The following is a 19,141-nucleotide window of genomic DNA, read 5'->3' on the forward strand; positions in this document are numbered from 1 at the left end:
AGCAAGGCCCAGGCTTGGAGAGAGGTATCAAACAGCTCCTCATCCAAAGCTCTGCTTGCCCAGTGGGTTATAAAATCATTTAATCTAATTGGTGCAGAAAGAGGCCATTCAGCCCTATCATATCCATCCAGGCCTCTGCATGAGCAACTCAGCCAGCCCCACTTTTCCACTCCTTCCCCGCGGGGCTGCGCATCCTATCTCTTAGATGCCTCTCCCTTTTGAAAGTCGTGAAACACCCTCAGGCGACATGCCACAGACCCAAAGCACTTGTGAGAATATTTTCCTTCATGTCACCTTCGTGTCTTTGGCTGATCAGTGTCCTCTTTCTGCTAAAAGGGGCAGTTTACTTTATTATTGTGTGGAACGTGGCTTTGCTGAAAAGACCAGCATTTGTTACCCTAATTACCCCTTTCAGAGAGGAGTTAACACTGAACTGGATGATTGTTGATTGTTGGCCAAATGGATCAATTGCAGGAAATCAGCTGTTGAGTTTGCCAACCCTCACATTCAATGGCCTGAATTGGAGCACTCTATCCAATTTGGAGCACCATAGCTCAGGAAGGATGAGGAGATCCTGGAGAGGGCGCAGATAGGTTAGGTGCATTAGTTAGGGGTAAATGTTGAGTAATAAGGTCGAGGAATGGGTCTGGTTGGGTTACTCTTTGGAGGGTCTGTGTGGACTTGGGCCAAATGACCTATTTCTACACTGTAGGGATTCTATAATTCCATGAATAGGGTCTACAAGAATTATTCCAGGGACAAGGGAATTTCAGTTACCATCAGTTAGATTGGCTGTTCATCCTCCTGAAGAGAAGGCATATTGTTTCTGATTGGTGCAGAATCAATGGGCTGAATGGCTTTTTTCTGTGCGGTAGACCTTGGTGACTCCAAGGTGTAAAGGAGATTCAATCGAGGTGTTCAATGTCAAAAGAGGTCTGCACAGGATAGATACGGGAGGCAGGGTGATGTCACTGGACTAGTAATGTTCTGGGATCTAATGTTCGAGAGTGATGATGTGGGGATGTGGGTTTGAACTTCACCAATGGTAGAGGTGAAATTTGTGTTCAATAACAATTTGGCATAAAGAGCCAGCCAAATGGTAGCCAATGGCGATTGTCATAAAAACTTATTAATGTCCTTCAGGGAAGGAAATCTTTCATCCGAACCCGTGAACAATTTCCAGCACTTTTTAGCCCATTGCTTTGATTGGTATGTCTTCTCTTCAGGAAGATGAACAGCCAATCTAACTGAAGGTAACTGAAATCCCCTTATCCGTGGGGACCCTACCTACACCCTCTCCGGGATCCCCACATCCTTCCTCAGGTGCAATGCTCCAAATTGGATAGTGTGCTCCAACTCAGGCCATTGAATGGGAGGTGGGCAAACTCAACAGCTGATTCCTGCAATTCATCCAATTGGCAAACAGTCAACAATCATCCAATTCACTCCCTCAGAGTGGCAGTGAAACATGAAGGTGGATAGGTTGGGTGAGCAGGAGCGTGGGTACCTGCACTTGGACTGTGCTGTACATCTCTATGACTCTGTGATCAAGGGTGAGAGTTCACATGCTGAAGCTGCCATGATTCCTGTACACGCAACTAACTAACCCTTATGGTTCTCTGGACTGAAGAATGAACCTTAGGGTCAACATTGGGAGGTTACTTCCCTCGGGCTGGCGAATCTGAGAACAATCTCAGGATAAGGCAACAATCATTTAGGACTGAGATGAGGAGAAACTCACTCGGGGGATTGTGAACATTTGGAATTCTTTACCTCTGAAGGTGGTGGAATTTCTATTGTTGAATGTATTGAAGACTGCAAGATTTTTTTGGTTGCTTAGGGAACTGAAGGAGATGAGGAGCTGGCAAGAAAATGGAGTTGGGACTGCTGATCAGCCAGAATTGTATTGAGTCATAGTAACCCTAGAGCGTGGAAAGAAGCCATTCGGCTCATTGTGTCCAGACTGACTCCCCGAAGAGTATTCCACCTAGACCTTGTCCCAATCCCCCAGCTGATTCATGGGACCCCACATATAAATGGCTAATCCACCTAGCCTGTGCCCTAGGGAATTCAGCATGGCCAATCCATCTAACCTGCACATCTTTGGATTGTGGGAGGAAACCCACACAGATATGGGGAGAATGTGCAAACTCCATACAGACAGTCACCGGAGGCTGGAATTGAACCCGTGTCGCTGATGTTGTGAGGCTGCATTGCTAGCCACTGACCCACTGAATGACAGAGTAGACACGGGAGGCTGCATGTTGCACATCTGTACCTATTTCATATGTTCTTATTCAGTACTTCAAATATTAAGCCAAATGAATCATATTGAACAGATTGGACTGAGTGTGAACATAACACATTTCACAGAGGATTGCATTCTGACTTGTCCTCTTACAGCTCTCCAAACCTGCAATAAGTTAACCGTGACGTCAACATTATCCAACTCATCTGGCTCTGTGCATCCCGTAGAAAGCTGAGCTGTGGAGATGTTTCTCAGGCATGTTGACTGATGCCATCCACCACCTAATCCTCATGTTTTAAGGTTTGAAAGCTTGAAATTCCTGCCCTAATGGCTACGACAGTCACACAACATCAGGGGCATTGCAAGCATAGCATTTCCATTTGGCTTTCTCCCTATTCTGTTCTGGCCTGTGAGAGTTTGGTGGAAGCAGATTGCAGCGTTCAAAAGGGAATGAGATAAACATAGAATCTGCAACAAGTAGAATTATCCTTTCCACAGCTGCTCTGTCAAGATACCTCAGGAGTTCACATGCTTTGATCACCCCAAACCCCTATGGATGTAAGACATACACATACAACCTTGCCTCACAAGACAACCCACCCTTTCCTGATATTAGTCTAAGAAACCTTCTCTGATCTGCTCTGGTGACATTTACACCCTTCCCTAAATAAGGAGAAACTGGACACAATTCTCCAAATGGCATCTCACTAGTGTCCAGTACAACTTCAACATAGCCTCCCTGCTTTTGTACTCCATTCACCTTGCAATAAATGATCAAATTCTGTCCAAATTACTTGCTGAACCTGCATATTAACCTTTTGCAATTCATGTACAAAGACATCCATTCCATCTCAGAGCTCTGCAATCTCTTATTGTTTAGACAAATACACATCTTTAGGCTTCTGCATATTTTTCAATGTGACAATGTGCTTCATTTGTCAGATCTTTGCCCACTGACTTAAACTGTCAACATATTGGGTCTGCTATAACATGTGTTTCTTCAATGGGAATTGGCTATAACGCGATTGAAAAATTTAGATCATTATTTGGAGAACATGAGCTTTCTTTGCCTGTATTGGCTATAATGTGATTCCAGCCCCAATGGTTTAAATGGCACAGCTATTGTGCGATTTTCTTATAACACGAGATCACATGAGAATGGGAATATTGTGTTATATCAGAACTAACTGTATATCCCTTTGCAGCCTCCCTTGTATCCTCTTCATAAATTACTTCTTTATATTTCTGAGCATCATCAGCAAATTCTCCACCCAAGTCACTGATATAAATCATAAAATGTTGAGGTCTCAGCATTGATCCCTGTGGCACACCAGTCATTAGATGTCTCTAAACAGTAAAATACCTGCTCATGCTAACTCTCTGCTTCAATGTAGCCAAGCAATCATCTAACTATATGAATATGCTAGCTCCGACACCATGAGTTTTATTTTCCGCAACAACCTTTTATGAGGCACTTTATCAAATGCCTTCTTGAAGTCTAAGTATAGTATATCCACCGGTTTCCTTTTATCTGCAAGACACTTGGATGGAATTCATCAGGATTTGTCATAGAGTCATAGAGATGTACAGCATGGAAACTGACCCTTCGGTCCAACCTGTCCATGCCGACCAGATATCCCAACCCAATCTAGTCCCACCTGCCAAGCACCCGACCCATATCCCTCCAAATGCCTCTTAAATGTTGCTATTCATATACCCATCCAAATGCCTCTTAGATGTTGCAATTGTACCAGCCTCCACCTCATCCTTTGGCAGCTCATTCTATACATGTACCACCCTCTGTGTGAAAATGTTGCCCCTTAGGTCCCTTTATATCTTGCCCCTCTCACCCTAAACCTACGCCCTCTAGTTCTGGACTCACTGACTCCTGGGAAAAGACTTTGTCTATTTATCCTATCCATGCCCCTCATAATTTTGTAAACCTCTATAAGGTCACCCCTCAGCCTCCGACACTCCAGGGAAAACAGCCCCAGCCTGTTCAGCCTCTCCCTATAGCTCAAATCCTCCAACCTGGCAACATCCTTGTAAATCTTTTCTGAACCCTTCCAAGTTTCACAATATCTTTCTGATAGGAAGGAGGCCAGAATTGCATGCAATATTCCAACAGTGACCTAACCAATATCATGTACAGCCGCAACATGACCTCCCAACTCCTGTACTCAATACTCTGACCAATAAAGGAAAGCATATCAAACGCCTTCTTCACTATCCTATCTACCTGCGACTCCACTTTCAAGGAGCTATGAACCTGCACTCCAAGGTCTCTTTGTTCAGCAACACTCTCTAGGACCTTACTATTAACTGTATAAGTCCTGCTAAGATTTGCTTTCCCAAAATGCAGTCAGCCAGCATTTCTAACGATTTGCTCAGTACTATTTCTGTAGTGACTGCAATTTTCCTAAATTCCTCCTTACCTGCCATTTCCTCATCTACAGCTACGTCTGGCATATCAATTGTATATACAATCGTAAAAACTGATGCAAACTAGCTATTCAATTGACAGTCAACTCCTTACTTTTCATTGTTAGTTCCCCAGAATCACTTCTTGAACTAGTGCTTGTTTATTTAATTAATTTCTTTCCTGACACAAATTGGATTCTTAATTCTCAATCCCATTCCCAGTGAGTATGAGGTTCAAACCCCCTTCCCCCTTCTTCTGATTCAGTGTCGAAAGGGAGCACTCTGGCCGCCTTGGGATATGAAGAGTTAACACATTGAAAAAGCAGCAAACACTCTTCTGAAGTTAGTGCTGAAAGGCAGTTTAAAGGGAGCTCTATCTTGTAGCTAACCCATGCTGTGTGTGTTCGAGGAGTGTAAGATACTGACACTGGAAGGGAGCGGGGTTGGGGGGGGAAGGGCGGCTGACTGAAATGCAAAATGTTCACCTCCCAGCACGAACATCCCTCAGAAAAATATCGTGAACATGATATTTGGCAGTGATCAAGTGTTGTAATGATGAATTGCACAGAGAAAGCATTGCAATGATATTTGTGATGTAGTTTCCCTCTTGAGAAATGTTTTACAGTGAACCACTTTCCAATGAAACCACAGCGGAATAAGTCAATTGCTATTTGCAATGACAGCTATAGGCATTTTGAGGGGATTTTGGTCATTCCTGCAATTCAGATAAAATAGTGAACACTTGCGTCTGACTGATTTGACAGAAAAGCACCGAGATCCATGGAATACTTAGGTGGAATATAGGGCAATAGGTGGGAGATGCCCATTAGACCAAAGGAGAAAATGATAGCGATTAACTGAATGCAATTTGAACTTTGCAGCAGTGTACCGTGCAGGCAAAATGGTCACTGCAGACCTTATGGTGAGAGAACACCTGCAAAGCTGGTGGCCTAGGAATTATGGGATCTCAGTGCAGCAACAATGAAGGAAATGGGGTAGGTACTGGTGGAGTAGCAATACTAGGAATCCAGAGACCCAGGCTAATGCTTTGAGGACATGGGTTCAAATCCTGCCAGCACAGATTAAGTTAGACTGGTGTGTGACTGGAAATGAAAATGTTCTCATAATGTTCATTCATCCATTCACAGGATGTGGGTGTTGCTGGCTAGGTCACCATTTATTGCCCATCCTTAAATGTCGTGGAGAAGGGTGAGTTGCCTCCTTGAACTTCTGCAGTCCATGTTGCCTAGATTCAGTGTTGTTAGGGAGGGAGCTCCAGGATTTTAACTCAGCGACACTGAATGAATGGCTACGTATTTCCAGGTCAGGATGGAGAGTGGCTTGGAGGGGAACTTGCAGGGGATGGTGTATCTGCTGCTTCTTGATCTTTTAGATGGTGGCTGTCCCAAGTTTGAAAAGAAGGGGCTGTCAGAAAGGTTTGGCTTGTCCCTTCACACTATTGCAGAGAATTCACTGAGAATGTTTTACTCACGTTTCTCTTTGTGACTTGATCTGTGACTGCATAACTCAGAGGTCAAGAGTGTTTTCTTGGGGTTTGGGGGGAGGCATCCCTCCATGACTCATATATATTAGCTGAGTAGGTGGGTTAGTAATAGATCTTCTCCACACCATGTATCAGAGCACAGAAAGGAAGCTTTACCCTGCTAATCTCCCCATTCTGCAATTCTGGTCTCCTTCCTATCAGAAAGATGTTCTGAAACTTGGAAGGGTTCAGAAATGATTTACAAGGATGTTGCCAGAGTTGGAGGATTTGAGCTACAGGGAGAGGCTGAACAGGCTGAGGCTGTTTTCCCTGGAGTGTCGGAGGCTGAGGGGTGACCTTATAGAGGTTTACAAAATTATGAGGGGCATGGATAGGATAAATAGACAAAGTCTTCTCCCTGGGGTCGGGGAGTCCAGAACTATAGGATATAGGTTTAGGGTGAGACCTAAGGGGCAACATTTTCACACACAGGGTGGTGCATGTACGGAATGAGCTGCCAGATGAAGTGGCCGAGACTGATACAATTACAATATTTAAAAGGCATCTGCTGGAGCTGAGATTATTTTTGCATGTGTGTGTTATTTTCTAAGAAGGGTGGTTAGACATATTTGCACCAGAGTCCACCACTTTTGGTGGCTGGTGTCCTTCTACTGGGGTTAGAAGGTGGGTGTGGATGAGGCAAGGTTTCTGCACCTTTATCAGTAAATTCATTCATCACCACCAGGGCTGGGGTCCCTGTTAGGATTGGCAGCCCACTCCCAACAGCAGCCAAGTCAAGAGATATGAGGCTTGGAAGAGCCATTACCTCAGTCATGACCATTGCTGATTGGGGAATGGAACCCCAGGCAGCTTTTAGCCAATACTGATGGCCCCCCTTTCACCACAGAGTCATAGAACCATAGAGATGTGCAGCACAGATTCAGTCCTTGTAGTCCAACTTGTCCATGCCAACCAGATATCCTAACCTAATTTGCCAGAACTTGGCCCATATCCTTAAACCCTTCCTATTCATTTGCTGATTTATAAGGAGCAAACTGTGAGGTGTTTATTTCAGTGCATTTGCAACAATGAAGGAAATAACTCCAGCTTTCTCTAGATTATAATCCGGGAGAAAATATTAACTCAGCAAAGTATTAGTTTAAAAGTAGTTTAGCTGAGTAACAGTTGAATTTGGAAAAAAAATGCAGATTGATAGTCAAAGTCACTTCTCACATAAATTGTGGTTTCCTCCTGGATCAGTAATGGCTAGTTGAATCTTTTTTTCTGGAGACAGTAGTAATGATTCAGACCTTTCCCTGAAATATCCTCCACTAGTATTAAGAGGGCCATGAGGCCTTCTAGTCATTAACTCCCAAAGTTTGATGAGAAGAGGTCTAGAGGAACAAAGAGAAAGGGCAAAGGCTTTTGCTGATATGGTAAGTTCTGTATCACTGCATTCAAAAGAGAAACCCAATATTTATTTATACCTGCAACTGGGAGACACCAATCAAGCATCTGGCAATTTACACAAGTGTAAACGTGTTGCTGTTGCCCTGTGGAAAATGTCATTTTTACGAAGTTCAGATTATCCAGCTGATGCTCCAAATTAATATTTCAGATAATACGTCTTGATATCAGTATTATAATCTAGAGAAAGCTGGAGTTATTTCCTTCATTGTTGCAAATGCGCTGAAATAAACACCTCCCAGCTTGCTCCTTATAAATCATCAGATGCACTGATATAATGCACAGACTGTTTCATTTCTAAGTTTCACGTTGGTTCTGTTACAAAGTTATTAATGAAAAGCATTCTAACAAATCCAAGAACTTTGATCAGATGATGGTTTAGAATATCATTCCGTTCTAGCCAACTGACTGCCCTTTTGAGGTTTAACCCTGTTCTTCCTCATGTTACAACAGCGAAGATGACTTTAGATAAGGTTCGGATCTCTGCAACAAAGCCATCTTTGTCCCCCAGTTACTACAAAAAGCTGAAACATTCTGAAGCATGCACTGGATAAGGATTTGAATATGACTGCTCACTTCCCCAATTCTAACCGAGCAAACCATAAAATGAGTCTTAATTGACGAGGAAAGCAAAAAGGAGAATTTTTCTTCTAAAACTGCTCATTTGTATTCTCTTTCAACAGCAACCTGCATTTGTATATAGCCTTAAACATAATGGAAAATCCCAAAGTGCTGTGTATGAGTGTTACAGAAACACTGTGTAATATATTTTAGAAGCAATGATCCAAAGATTGGTTATGACGTAGGTTCAAAGGAGTGTAACAAAGGAGGCGTAGAGAGGTGGAGGAGTTCAGGAAGTGAGGGTCCCAGAGTTCAGGGCTTAGGTAGGTGGATGCGCAGCAGTTTAGTATGGAGCAATTCAAGTAATAACATTCTAGAGTCGGAGATGATTATTGGAGCATAATGATCCAGAGACTTAGAGGGAATAAAACAGTTACAAATAACAGGTACTTGAAAACATAAGTTAAATGACAATGGCTTCCATTTTGAAGGGGAATCACAATGAGCCATTCACATGCTTTAACCATTTTTCCTTCTGAAAGCTTTCTAGAACATACAATCCCTACAATGTGGAAGCAGGCCATCCAGCCCATTGGGTCTACACTGACCCTGCAAAGAACATCCCATTCAATCTCGGCATTTCCCATGGCTAATCCACAAAGCTTGCACATCTCTGGACAATTTAGCTTAGCCAATCTACCCCAATGTGCACATCTTTGGGCAGCCAGAGGAAACCCACGCAGCCAGTATATAAACTCCACACAGACAGTCGCCTAAGGCAGAAAGTGAACCCAGGTCCCCAGCGCTGTGAGACAGCAGTGCTAACCACTGAGCTCCCGTGCCACCCCAGCTTGGAGGAGGTTACAGACATAGGGAAGGTTTTAGGAGGTATTGAGGGCTTGAAATCAAAAATGAGAACTTTAAAACTGGAGGTGTGGCTGACTGGAAACCAGTGAAAGAGGAGTGCCAAGCCAACAGAATGAGTGATCAGACAGCAGTAGGAAAAGGGGCAAGAGTCCCATGCTAACCCCTACCCCATCCACTCAGTCAACAGCGGCAAGGTTTCAGGTCTGAGACTTCAGCTCTGGTCTGCCTGCTGAGGGGGACACAGGAGACTCTGCATATTATTCAAATGTGCCCTGGCCCAATGTTTCCTTACAGTAACAATTTAACCCTTTATCGTGGTCAGCTTGCTGCTTCATATGTCTGTGTAACAATTGCTTCATGTCAGAGGAAAGGGCTTTGAGATGGGCAACACCAGGACACTCGATAGGCCATTGATCCTTCATCCATCACCATCTACAAATAGGGTGGAAGCTGCTGATGAGTTGAAAACACTTTGGGAAGTTTAGTGCTGGATTATGTCTTGTGCAATAAGCTGGTGGGCTGGCATGGTGGCTCAGTGGTTAGCACTGCTGCCTCACAGTGCCAGGGACCTGGGTTCAATCTCAGCCTTGGGCGACTGTGTGGAGTCTGCACATTCTCCCCATGTCTGCATGGGTTTACCTCCAGGTGCTCCGGTTAGCTCCGACAGCCCCAAGGTGTGCAGCTTAGGTGAATTGACCACGTTTAATTGCCCATAGTGTTCCGGGATGAATAAGTTAGGGGTAAATGTAGAGTTCTAGGGTGTGAGTCTGGGTGGGTTACTCCGTGGAGAGTTGGTGTGGACTCGTTGGGCTGAATGGGCTGTTTCCACTCTGTAGGGACTTTATGAAAGTTATCAGCAGGCAGTAAATACTTGTATTCTGCTTCTTGAAACTCTACACTTCATGCATGCGTGACGAGTTAAAGTTTGGACTTGAAATTTTGGATTGCTTTGTGGTATTTTCTGATTGGTTGTGGTGAGAAGAATGGTTTCCCAGCCGTGTGAGTATTGAGGGAGAGCAGTAATTGGCATGCTTACCTGTCCATGACATCGTTTGGAGGAACAAGAAAAAGTGAACAAAGACAGAACAAGAAAGAGAAAAGGGAGCAACAACAATTTGTAAGAAAAGTTGCATTTATTTATCTGCGTACATGACCCTGACATAACCCTTTAACCAAAAGAGACATCATTGACTGTGCTACACCCTGCCAGTATTGCTTTAGAGTGTCAGCTGAATTTAAAATGCTGCTGATTTTAACCCACTGCTTTCTGACCTAAAAGCAGGTGTGTCATCACATTTGTAGAGGCAAACAACAGAAGCCATTTGACCCATCATGCCTTTACTGGTTCTTTAAAGAGCTGTTCAACAAATTCTACTGCCCTGTTCTTTCCCCAAAGCCTTGGCAAATGCGTCTTTTCTCTTAAGCTATTGATTCAATTTACTTTTGGATGTTACTATTGAACTTTCCTTTGCTGCCCCTTCAGGCAGTCCTGATGAAGAGCCTATGCCCAAAACATCGATTCTCCTGCTCCGCGGATGCTGCCTGACCTGCTGTGCTTTTCCAGCACCACACTCTGGACTCTGATCTCCAGCATCTGCACTCCTCACTTGCCCCTTCAGGAAGTGAAATCCATATATTGAAAAGTCTTAAATCATAATATTGTTCTCGGCTTGTTTGGTAGCTGGAGTGCAGAGCAGAATAAGATTTATTATTTAACGTACTGTCACTTGTTGCTAGGTACAGTGAAAAATGGATAATGTTGCCACATCCTGGCACCATCTTGGATTGCAGAATAAATTTCTGAATAATTTGTAGAAATGGTAAAATAATGAATAAAATCAATGTTGAATTGATATTCTTAGAACTGAAATAGCTGCAGAAGTTCATCTTTCCCTCTCAGTAGGCTTCACCCTTGTTGCTCCCCAGTCACCACCGTCCAATATCTTCCCCGGGTCCTGGCAATGTCACCCAATGCCACCACCAACACCATCGCGTTTGCTTCTGCCGCATTTGAACTGGAGATGGTCATGCTGAGTGGGTGCCACACATCCTCTGATGCTGGACATCGACTAATGGGTCCTCACTCTGAGACAACTGATGGGGTCCTGTCTCCGACACAATCGATGGGGTCCTATCTCCGAGTCAAACAATGGGGTCCATTGTAATGGACCAGACTTTATAAAAAAATCTTAAAGTAAGGGAACACTTAGGAAGCAGCGATCATAATATGGTAGAGTTCAGTCTGCAGTTTGAAAGAGAGAAGGCAAAATCGGATGTAATGGTGTTATAGTTAAATAAAGGAAATTATGAGGGCATGAGAGAGGAACTGATGAAAATAGACTGGAAGCAGAGCCTAGCAGGGAAGACAGTAGAGCAAAAATGGCAGGAGTTTGTGGGTAAAATTGAGGACACTGTACAGAGGTTCATCCCCAAGAAGAGAAAGATTATCCGGGGAGGGAGAAGACAGCCATGGCTGACAAAGGAAGACCGGAAATCTATCAAAGAAAAAGAGAGAGTCTATAAAGTGGCCAAGAGCAGTGGGAAATCAGAAGATTGGGAAGGCTACAAAAACAAACAGAGGATAACAAAGAGAGAAATAAGGAAGGAGAGGATCAAATATGAAGGTAGGCTAGCCAGTAATATTAGAAATGATAGTAAAAGTTTCTTTCAAAACATAAGAAAAAAACGACAGACAAAAGTAGACAGTGGGCCACTTCAAACTGATGCTGGAAGCCTAGTGATGGGAGATAAGGAAATAGCAGGAGAACTTAATAAGTACTTTGTGTCAATCTTCACAGTGGAAGACATGAGTAATATCCCAACAATTAAAAGGAGTCAGGAGGCTGAGTTGAGTATGGTTGCCTTTACAAAAGAGAAAGTACTAGAAAAGCTAAAAGGTCTTAAAATTGATAAATCTCCTGGCCCTGATGGGTTACATCCTAGAGTTCTGAGGGAGGTGGCTGAGGAAATAGCGGAGGCATTGGTTGAGATCTTTCAAAAGTCCCTGATGATTGGAAGATCGCTGTTGTAACCCCCTTGTTCAAGAAAGGATCAAGGCAAAAGATGGAAAATTATAGGCCAATTAGCCTAACCTCGGTTGATGGTAAAATTCTAGAATCCATCACTAAGGATGAGGTTTCTAAATTCTTGGAAGAGCAGGGTCGGATTAGAACAAGTCAACATGGATTTAGTAAGGGGAGGTCGTGCCTGACAAACTTGTTGGAATTCTTTGAAGAGGTGACAAGTAGGTTAGACCGGGGAAACCCAGTGGATGTGGTCTACCTAGACTTCCAAAAGGCCTTTGATAAGGTGCCACACGGGAGGCTGCTGAGCAAGGTGAGGGTCCATGATGTTCGAGGTGAGCTCCTGGTATGGATTAAGGATTGGCTGTCTGACAGAAGGCAGGGAGTTGGGATAAAAGGTTCTTTTTCAGAATGGCAGCCGGTGACAAGCGGTGTCCCGCAGGGTTCAGTGTTGGGGCCCAACTGTTCACGTTATATATTAATGATCTGGATGAAGGGACTGGGGGCATTCTAGCGAAGTTTGCCGATGATACAAAGTTAGGTGGACAGGCAGGTAGTACTGAGGAAGTGGGGAGGCTGTAGAAGGATCCAGACAGTTTGGAGGAGTGGTCCAGGAAATGACTGATGGAATTCAATGTGAGCAAATGCGAGGTCTTGCACTTTGGAAAAAAGAATAGAAGCATGGACTACTTTCTAAACGGTGAGAAAATTTGTAAAGCCAAAGTACAGAGGGATCTGGGAGTGCTAGTCAAGGATTCTCTAAAGGTAAACATGCAGGTTGAGTCTGTGATTAAGAAAGCGAATGCAATGTTGTCAATTATCTCAAGAGAGTTGGAATATAAAAGCACCGTTGTGCTACTGAGACTTTATAAAGCTCTGGTTAGGCCCCATTTGGAGTACTGTGTCCAGTTTTGTTCCCCACACCTCAGGAAGGACATACTGGCACTGGAGCGTCTCCAGCTTAGATTCACACGGATGATCCCTGGAATGCTTGGTCTCACATATGAGGAACGGCTGAGGATCCTGGGATTGTATTCATTGGAGTTTAGAAGATTAAGGGGAGATCTAATAGAAACTTACAAGATAGTACATGGCTTGGCGAGGGTGGACGCTAGGAAATTGTTTCCGTTAGGCGAGGATACTAGGACCCGTGGACACAGCCTTAGAGGGGGTAAATTCAGAACAGAAATGTGGAGACATTTCTTCAGCCAGAGAGTGGTGGGCCTGTGGAATTCATTGCCACAGAGTGCAGTGGAGGCTGGGACGCTAAATGTCTTCAAGGCAGAAATTGATAAATTCTTGATGTCACAAGGAATTAAGGGCTACGGGGAGAATGCGGGTAAGTGGAGTTGAAATGCCCATCAGCCATGATTGAATGGCGGAGTGGACTTGATGGGCTGAATGGCCTTACTTCTGTTCCTATGTCTTGTGGTCTTATGGTCTTATGGTCCTGTCTCCAAGTTGACCATTCAGCCCATCGAGTCTGCTCCGCCATTCAATCATGGCTGATACATTTCTCAACCCCATTCTCCGCTTTCTCTCCAGATTCATTGATCCCCTTGATAATAAAGAACCTATCTATCTCCATCTTAAAATGACCTGGCCTCCACAACCTCTGTGACAATGAATTCCATAGATTCACCACTCATTGGTTGAAGAAATATCTCCTTATCTCTGTTCTAAAAGGTCTTCCCTTTACTCTAAGGCTGTGCCCTCGGGTCAGAGTCTCTTCTACCAATGGAAATATCTTCCCAACATCCATTCAGTCCAGGCCATTCAGGCCATTCTGTAAGTTTCACTTAGATTCCTCTTTCATCCTTCTAAACTCCATTGAGTATAGATCCAGAATCCTCAAATGTTCCTCATATGTTCCTGAGCTGGAAAACCAACAATGGAGCCATGTGGATATGGCAGAACCCATTGCAAGAGCCATGAGGAGCAGAGACCTGCAATCAGGAGCCAAGCACTACTGACCTCACCACCACCATTTTGGATGTGATGAATAATGCCAAAAGTCTGTATTAACAGTGGTAATTAATGGACAGCCTGCCTCTCTAGGAGAAAATGATGACTGCAAATGCTGGAGAGTCAGAATCGAAAAGTGTGACATTGGAAAAATACAGCAGGTCAGGCAGCATCTGAGGAGCAGGAGAATCGATGATTTGGGCATTATCCCTTCATCAGGAATATGGAGGGTGGGAAAAGGGGCTGAGAGATAAACAGGAGGGTAGGAGTGGGGTTGGGGGGAAGGCACTGGGAAGGTGATAGGTAGATGCAGGTGGGGGGTGATGATGATAGGTCAGAGAGGAGGGTGGAGCGGATTGGTGGGAAGGAAAATGGACAGATAGTACAGGTCAAGAGGGTGGTGCCGAGTTGGAGGGTTGGATCTGGAGTGAGGTGGGGAGCGGAGACAAGGAAACTGGTGAAGTCGACATTGATCCCGTGTGGTTGGATGGTCCCAAGGCAGAAGATGAGGTGTTCTTCCTCCAGTTGTTGGTGGCTCGGATTTGGCGGTGGAGGAGGCCCAGGACTTGCATGTCCTTGGCGAAACGGAAGTGGAAGTTGAAGTGGTTGGCCACAGGGCAGTGGGGTTGCTTGGTGCATGTGTCTCAAAGATGTTCCTTGAAACATTCCACTAGCTGGCGTCCTGTCTTCCAATGTATAGAACACCATATCTCCCCTCCCTCCACCTCATCCCAGATCCAACCCTCCAATTCCGTACCACCCTCTTGACGTGTTCCTACCTGTCCATCTTACTTCCCACTTATCCACTGTACCCTCCACACTTGGCTATCATAATCACCCCTCACTTGCACCCACCTATAGCCTTCCTAGCTACCTTCCCCCAGCCCCACCCCACCCTCCTATTTATCCCTCAGCTCCCTTCTCCCCGCCATTTCTGAAGAAGGGATGATTCCCGAAACATCGATCCTCCTGCTCCTCGGACGCTGCCTGACCTGCTGTGCTTTTCTAGTGCCACATTTTTCCAGTTTGCCTCTTTACATTGTTCCACACCTATGAGGTAAATTCCCCCACATGGTATATGTCTAATTGTTTCTCTAATTAAAAGGTACATCTGTGGACTATTTCTAATTGTCTTCCCTTACCCTAGATGGTCCATTCCAGCTGGAAATCTGGCCAACTGGTCGAGGTTTAATTCACCTCTCTAACATTATCGCCCTTCCTGTTCACTACCGAGTGAATGAAATGTAACTGAGGTGAATGTGGGAAGTTTGCACTCACATTTGGAGGCACACTTGTGACCAACTTTCTAACGCTTCAATTGTTTCTCAGGAAAGAATCGTGTTTTCCTTTTGAGATCACTCACTTCATCCCCAAGATGGGATGCTCCTTAATCAGTGACAACAATCGCTTATCGCTAATTGCCCAGGGGGCAGTTAAGAGTCAACCACATTGCTGTGGGTCTGGAGTCACATGTAGGCCAGACCGAGTAAAGACGGCAGTTTCCTTCCTTAATAGACATTCATGAACAAGATGGGCTTTTCTGGCAATCAACAATGGATTCATGGTCATCATTCGACTCTTAATCCCAGATTTCTTTATTGAATTCAAATTCCATCATCTGCCCTGGCACAATTTGAACCCATGTCCCTGAACATTACCTGGTTCTCTGAATTAACAGTTCAGCAATAATGCCATTGCAGTGGGTCTGGAGTGACATGTAGACCCTGTAAGGATGAGAAATTTCCTTCCCTCCAGGGAATTAGTAAACCAGATGGGTTTCTTTTGTCACCAATGGCCAACAATGTATGGTGCATACCATTAGGCCAGCTCTCTAATCCAAGATTTTACTTGAATTCAAATTTCACTATCTGCCATGGTTAAATTTGAACCCATGGCCCCAGAATATTAGACTGAGATTCTGGATGACTGGTCCAGTGGTATTAACACTTTGCCTCCAAATGTATGAAAGTCTTTCTGGTTTCCTCCATAAATCTCTTGTGAGTTGTTGTTTTGAATCCCTAGATGGGATGTTGGTGAGGCTAACAATGTCAATATTTATTGTGAAACAGTGGCTCAGTGGTCAGCACTGCTCCCTCACCGCACCAGGGACCTGGGTTAGATTGAAGCCTCAGGCGACTGTCTGTGTGCAGTTTACATGTTCTCTCCATGTCTGTGTGGGTTTCCTCCGGGTGCTCCAGTTTCCTCCCATAGTTCAAAGATGTGCAGGTCGGGTGAATTGGCCATGCACAGTGTCAGGTGCACTAGCCAGGGGTAAACGTAAGGGAATGGGTCTGGGTGGGTTTGTCTTCGGAGGGTTGGTGTGGACTTGTTGGGCTGAATGGCCTGTTTCCACATTGTAGGGAATCTAATCTTATGTCTATCCCTAAATGCTCCTGAAAAGGTAACCGTGAGCTGCCTTATGGAAAACAATTGGATGGTTTGCGAAGCCATTTCAAAGGTCATTTGAAGCACATCACTGTGCATCTGAAGTCAGATGTAGTTCAGATCAAATAAGATAGCAAATTAGAGAGCAAGATAGATTCCTATGCCATCTGATATATTAATGGTTACCATGACTGAGACTGGATTTTTATCCCGGGCTTCATTTAATTATTTTAATTTGAATTCTCCTGTTGCCATGGTGAGAATTGAACTTAACATGTTTTTTTAAGAAAACCATCATTGATTGATATGTAGGCATCAGTAGCAAGGTCAGCTTTCATCATCTATGCTTAGAAGGAGGGCATTCTAGGACTTTGACCTAGAGACCATGACGGAATGGTGATATTATGCCAAGTCAGGGGGTGAGTGATTTGGAGAGGTGAGTCAAAGTCTCACGTGAAAGTATTGCATCCCCTTGTTCCACTATTGTTGTAGACCACAGTTTCTCTTCTCATTGCAATCAGGAATTAGGAATGAAGGGCTAATGCCCGAAATGTCGATTCTCCCGCTCCTCGGATGCTGCCTGACTTGCATTACTTTTCCAGCACCACACTCTTGACATAAGACTTAAGAGGTCCGTTCAGGACCCTAATAATAGTAGAGAAGAAACTGTTTTTCACGGCTGGTGAGACTGTAACCTCAGATCCACTCTCTTGCCTCCCCCTTTGTTTAACAATAATCTATTTATCTCTGCCTTACATTGTTACCTTCATCTTCTCCAGAACAGAATGTCACAATTTCCCAATGTCAAAGGAAATATTTTGCCCCATCTCTGTTTAAATGGCGGCCCCTGGTTTGTAAACAGTGACACCTAATTTTAGGTTCTCTGACAAGAGGAAACATCCTTTCCACATCCATTCTGTCAAGATCCCTCAGGACTTTGCTTCAATCAAGCTACCTCTGATCATTCTTCTAAGCTTTAGACGATACATGCTGAGTTTGTCTAACCGTTCAACGTAAGGCAACAGCCCCCATAATTCTGAAAACCAAAAAAGCTGGAAATCACAGCAGGTCAGGCAGCATCCATGAAGAGAGAGTAAACTAACGTTTCGAGTCTAGATGTCTCTTCATCAGAGCTGAAGTGAAGTGTGGAGGGGGCAGTATTTATACAACAATGGTCAGGGGTTGTGGAGCGCTGGGAAAGAAAGGCTGTTGATAGTTCAGATTAAATGATTGAAATATGAGAATGGCAGAACAATGGTGTGTCTAACTGACAGACTGGAAAGAACAAATAGTCTCACTGGGGTGGGGGAGAGGACAGAGAGTATGGTGACAGAGAATGTAATAAGTAAAGCTAAAAGAAAGGGAAGGAATGGATTCATAAACTGAAGGTGTTGAACTCAATATTGAGCCCAGAAGGTTTTAAATTCCATAGATTAGACGAATGAGCCATCTCTGAACTACCTTTGATAGATTTACATCCTCATCTATACAAAAAGGGAACCTTCTGAACTATCAATTTGACTCTTATGTAGCAGCCCTTAAGTAAGTAACTCATTAGGAGTTCAATGTAGTTCTTAGAGCTTAAGGGATCAAAGGATATGGAGAGAGAGCAGGATCAGGGGACTGAATTGGATGATCAGCCAGGGTCATATTGAATGGCAGAGACCTGAATGGTTTATTCCTATTTATTATATATTACTAACTTGCTGTCTGCTCACTGCTTTATTTGTCTTGGAAAACGTGCTCTCTCCCCAAGTACAATTTGTTTCGATGGCTCTCTTTCTGAGATGTAAATTTTAATCTACTGCAGAGATTGCTTATGCAACTGAATGGGTCAGTGTTGCTGTATATCCCTGGATGAATACATGAATAGGAAGGGAATAGAGGATACGGATCCTGTAAGTGAAAACAATTTACAATGGAAGGGCAAAATGTGCCGGCACAGGCTTTGAGGGCTGAAGGGCCTGTTCTTTGTTCTATCTTTGATCTAGCCCGGGTCTGTTCTTGTATTTTGGGCTGGACAATGCTTTGGAGATTGAGGCTAATACCACTCCCTACCCCAGTCCATTGCTTACAAACCTCAAGCCATCTTTGCAAACCATATTGCCTGCTGCTTCCACAGCTAGGATTTTCTCTTCTAGACTGGGAATTGGGATTGATGTTATCAACTTGGATCATTGATGATGCATGTGTCTTTTCTGCAAGGGAACTGTGTATATGAAGTTTCAGACCTGACCCCAGTCTGTCCAACACATGATTTAGAATCTAGGCCATTACCTGCGATATGAGAAAATAACTAATAGGGTATTTACATCCTCCCACAGGATAAAACCAGGAATCACTGAAGTAGTAATTTTTAATTGATCGAGCTAGTGTAGAAGTGGCACTTGTCAGCTAATGAGGTCTGCCAGTCTCAGCAGGGTAACAATTGCACTCAATTAATATTTGGAAAAACCTCTGGATGGATGGTCTTAATGAGCTGCATATCCTTTGTGGCTTGGAGACTGATGCTTACAAAAAAATGTAAGAAATTTAGCGACAGAAAAATGACCGTTTGACCCAGACCTTTTACAGAGATCAAACCCATGTGTTCACCGTCAGATAGGCAGACCTTAATTTACATAGCCCCATTGCACAATTTCGGGACATTTTAAAGCAGCTTACAAGTAATGTTTTAAGTTTGGTCAGCACTCCAATGTGGAAGACCTACAGTCATGCTGT

This window comes from Chiloscyllium plagiosum, unplaced genomic scaffold (assembly GCF_037043375.1).
Source record: "Chiloscyllium plagiosum isolate Xiang-an unplaced genomic scaffold, Cpla_swu_hap1 HiC_scaffold_9, whole genome shotgun sequence".
Lineage (NCBI taxonomy): Eukaryota > Metazoa > Chordata > Chondrichthyes > Orectolobiformes > Hemiscylliidae > Chiloscyllium > Chiloscyllium plagiosum.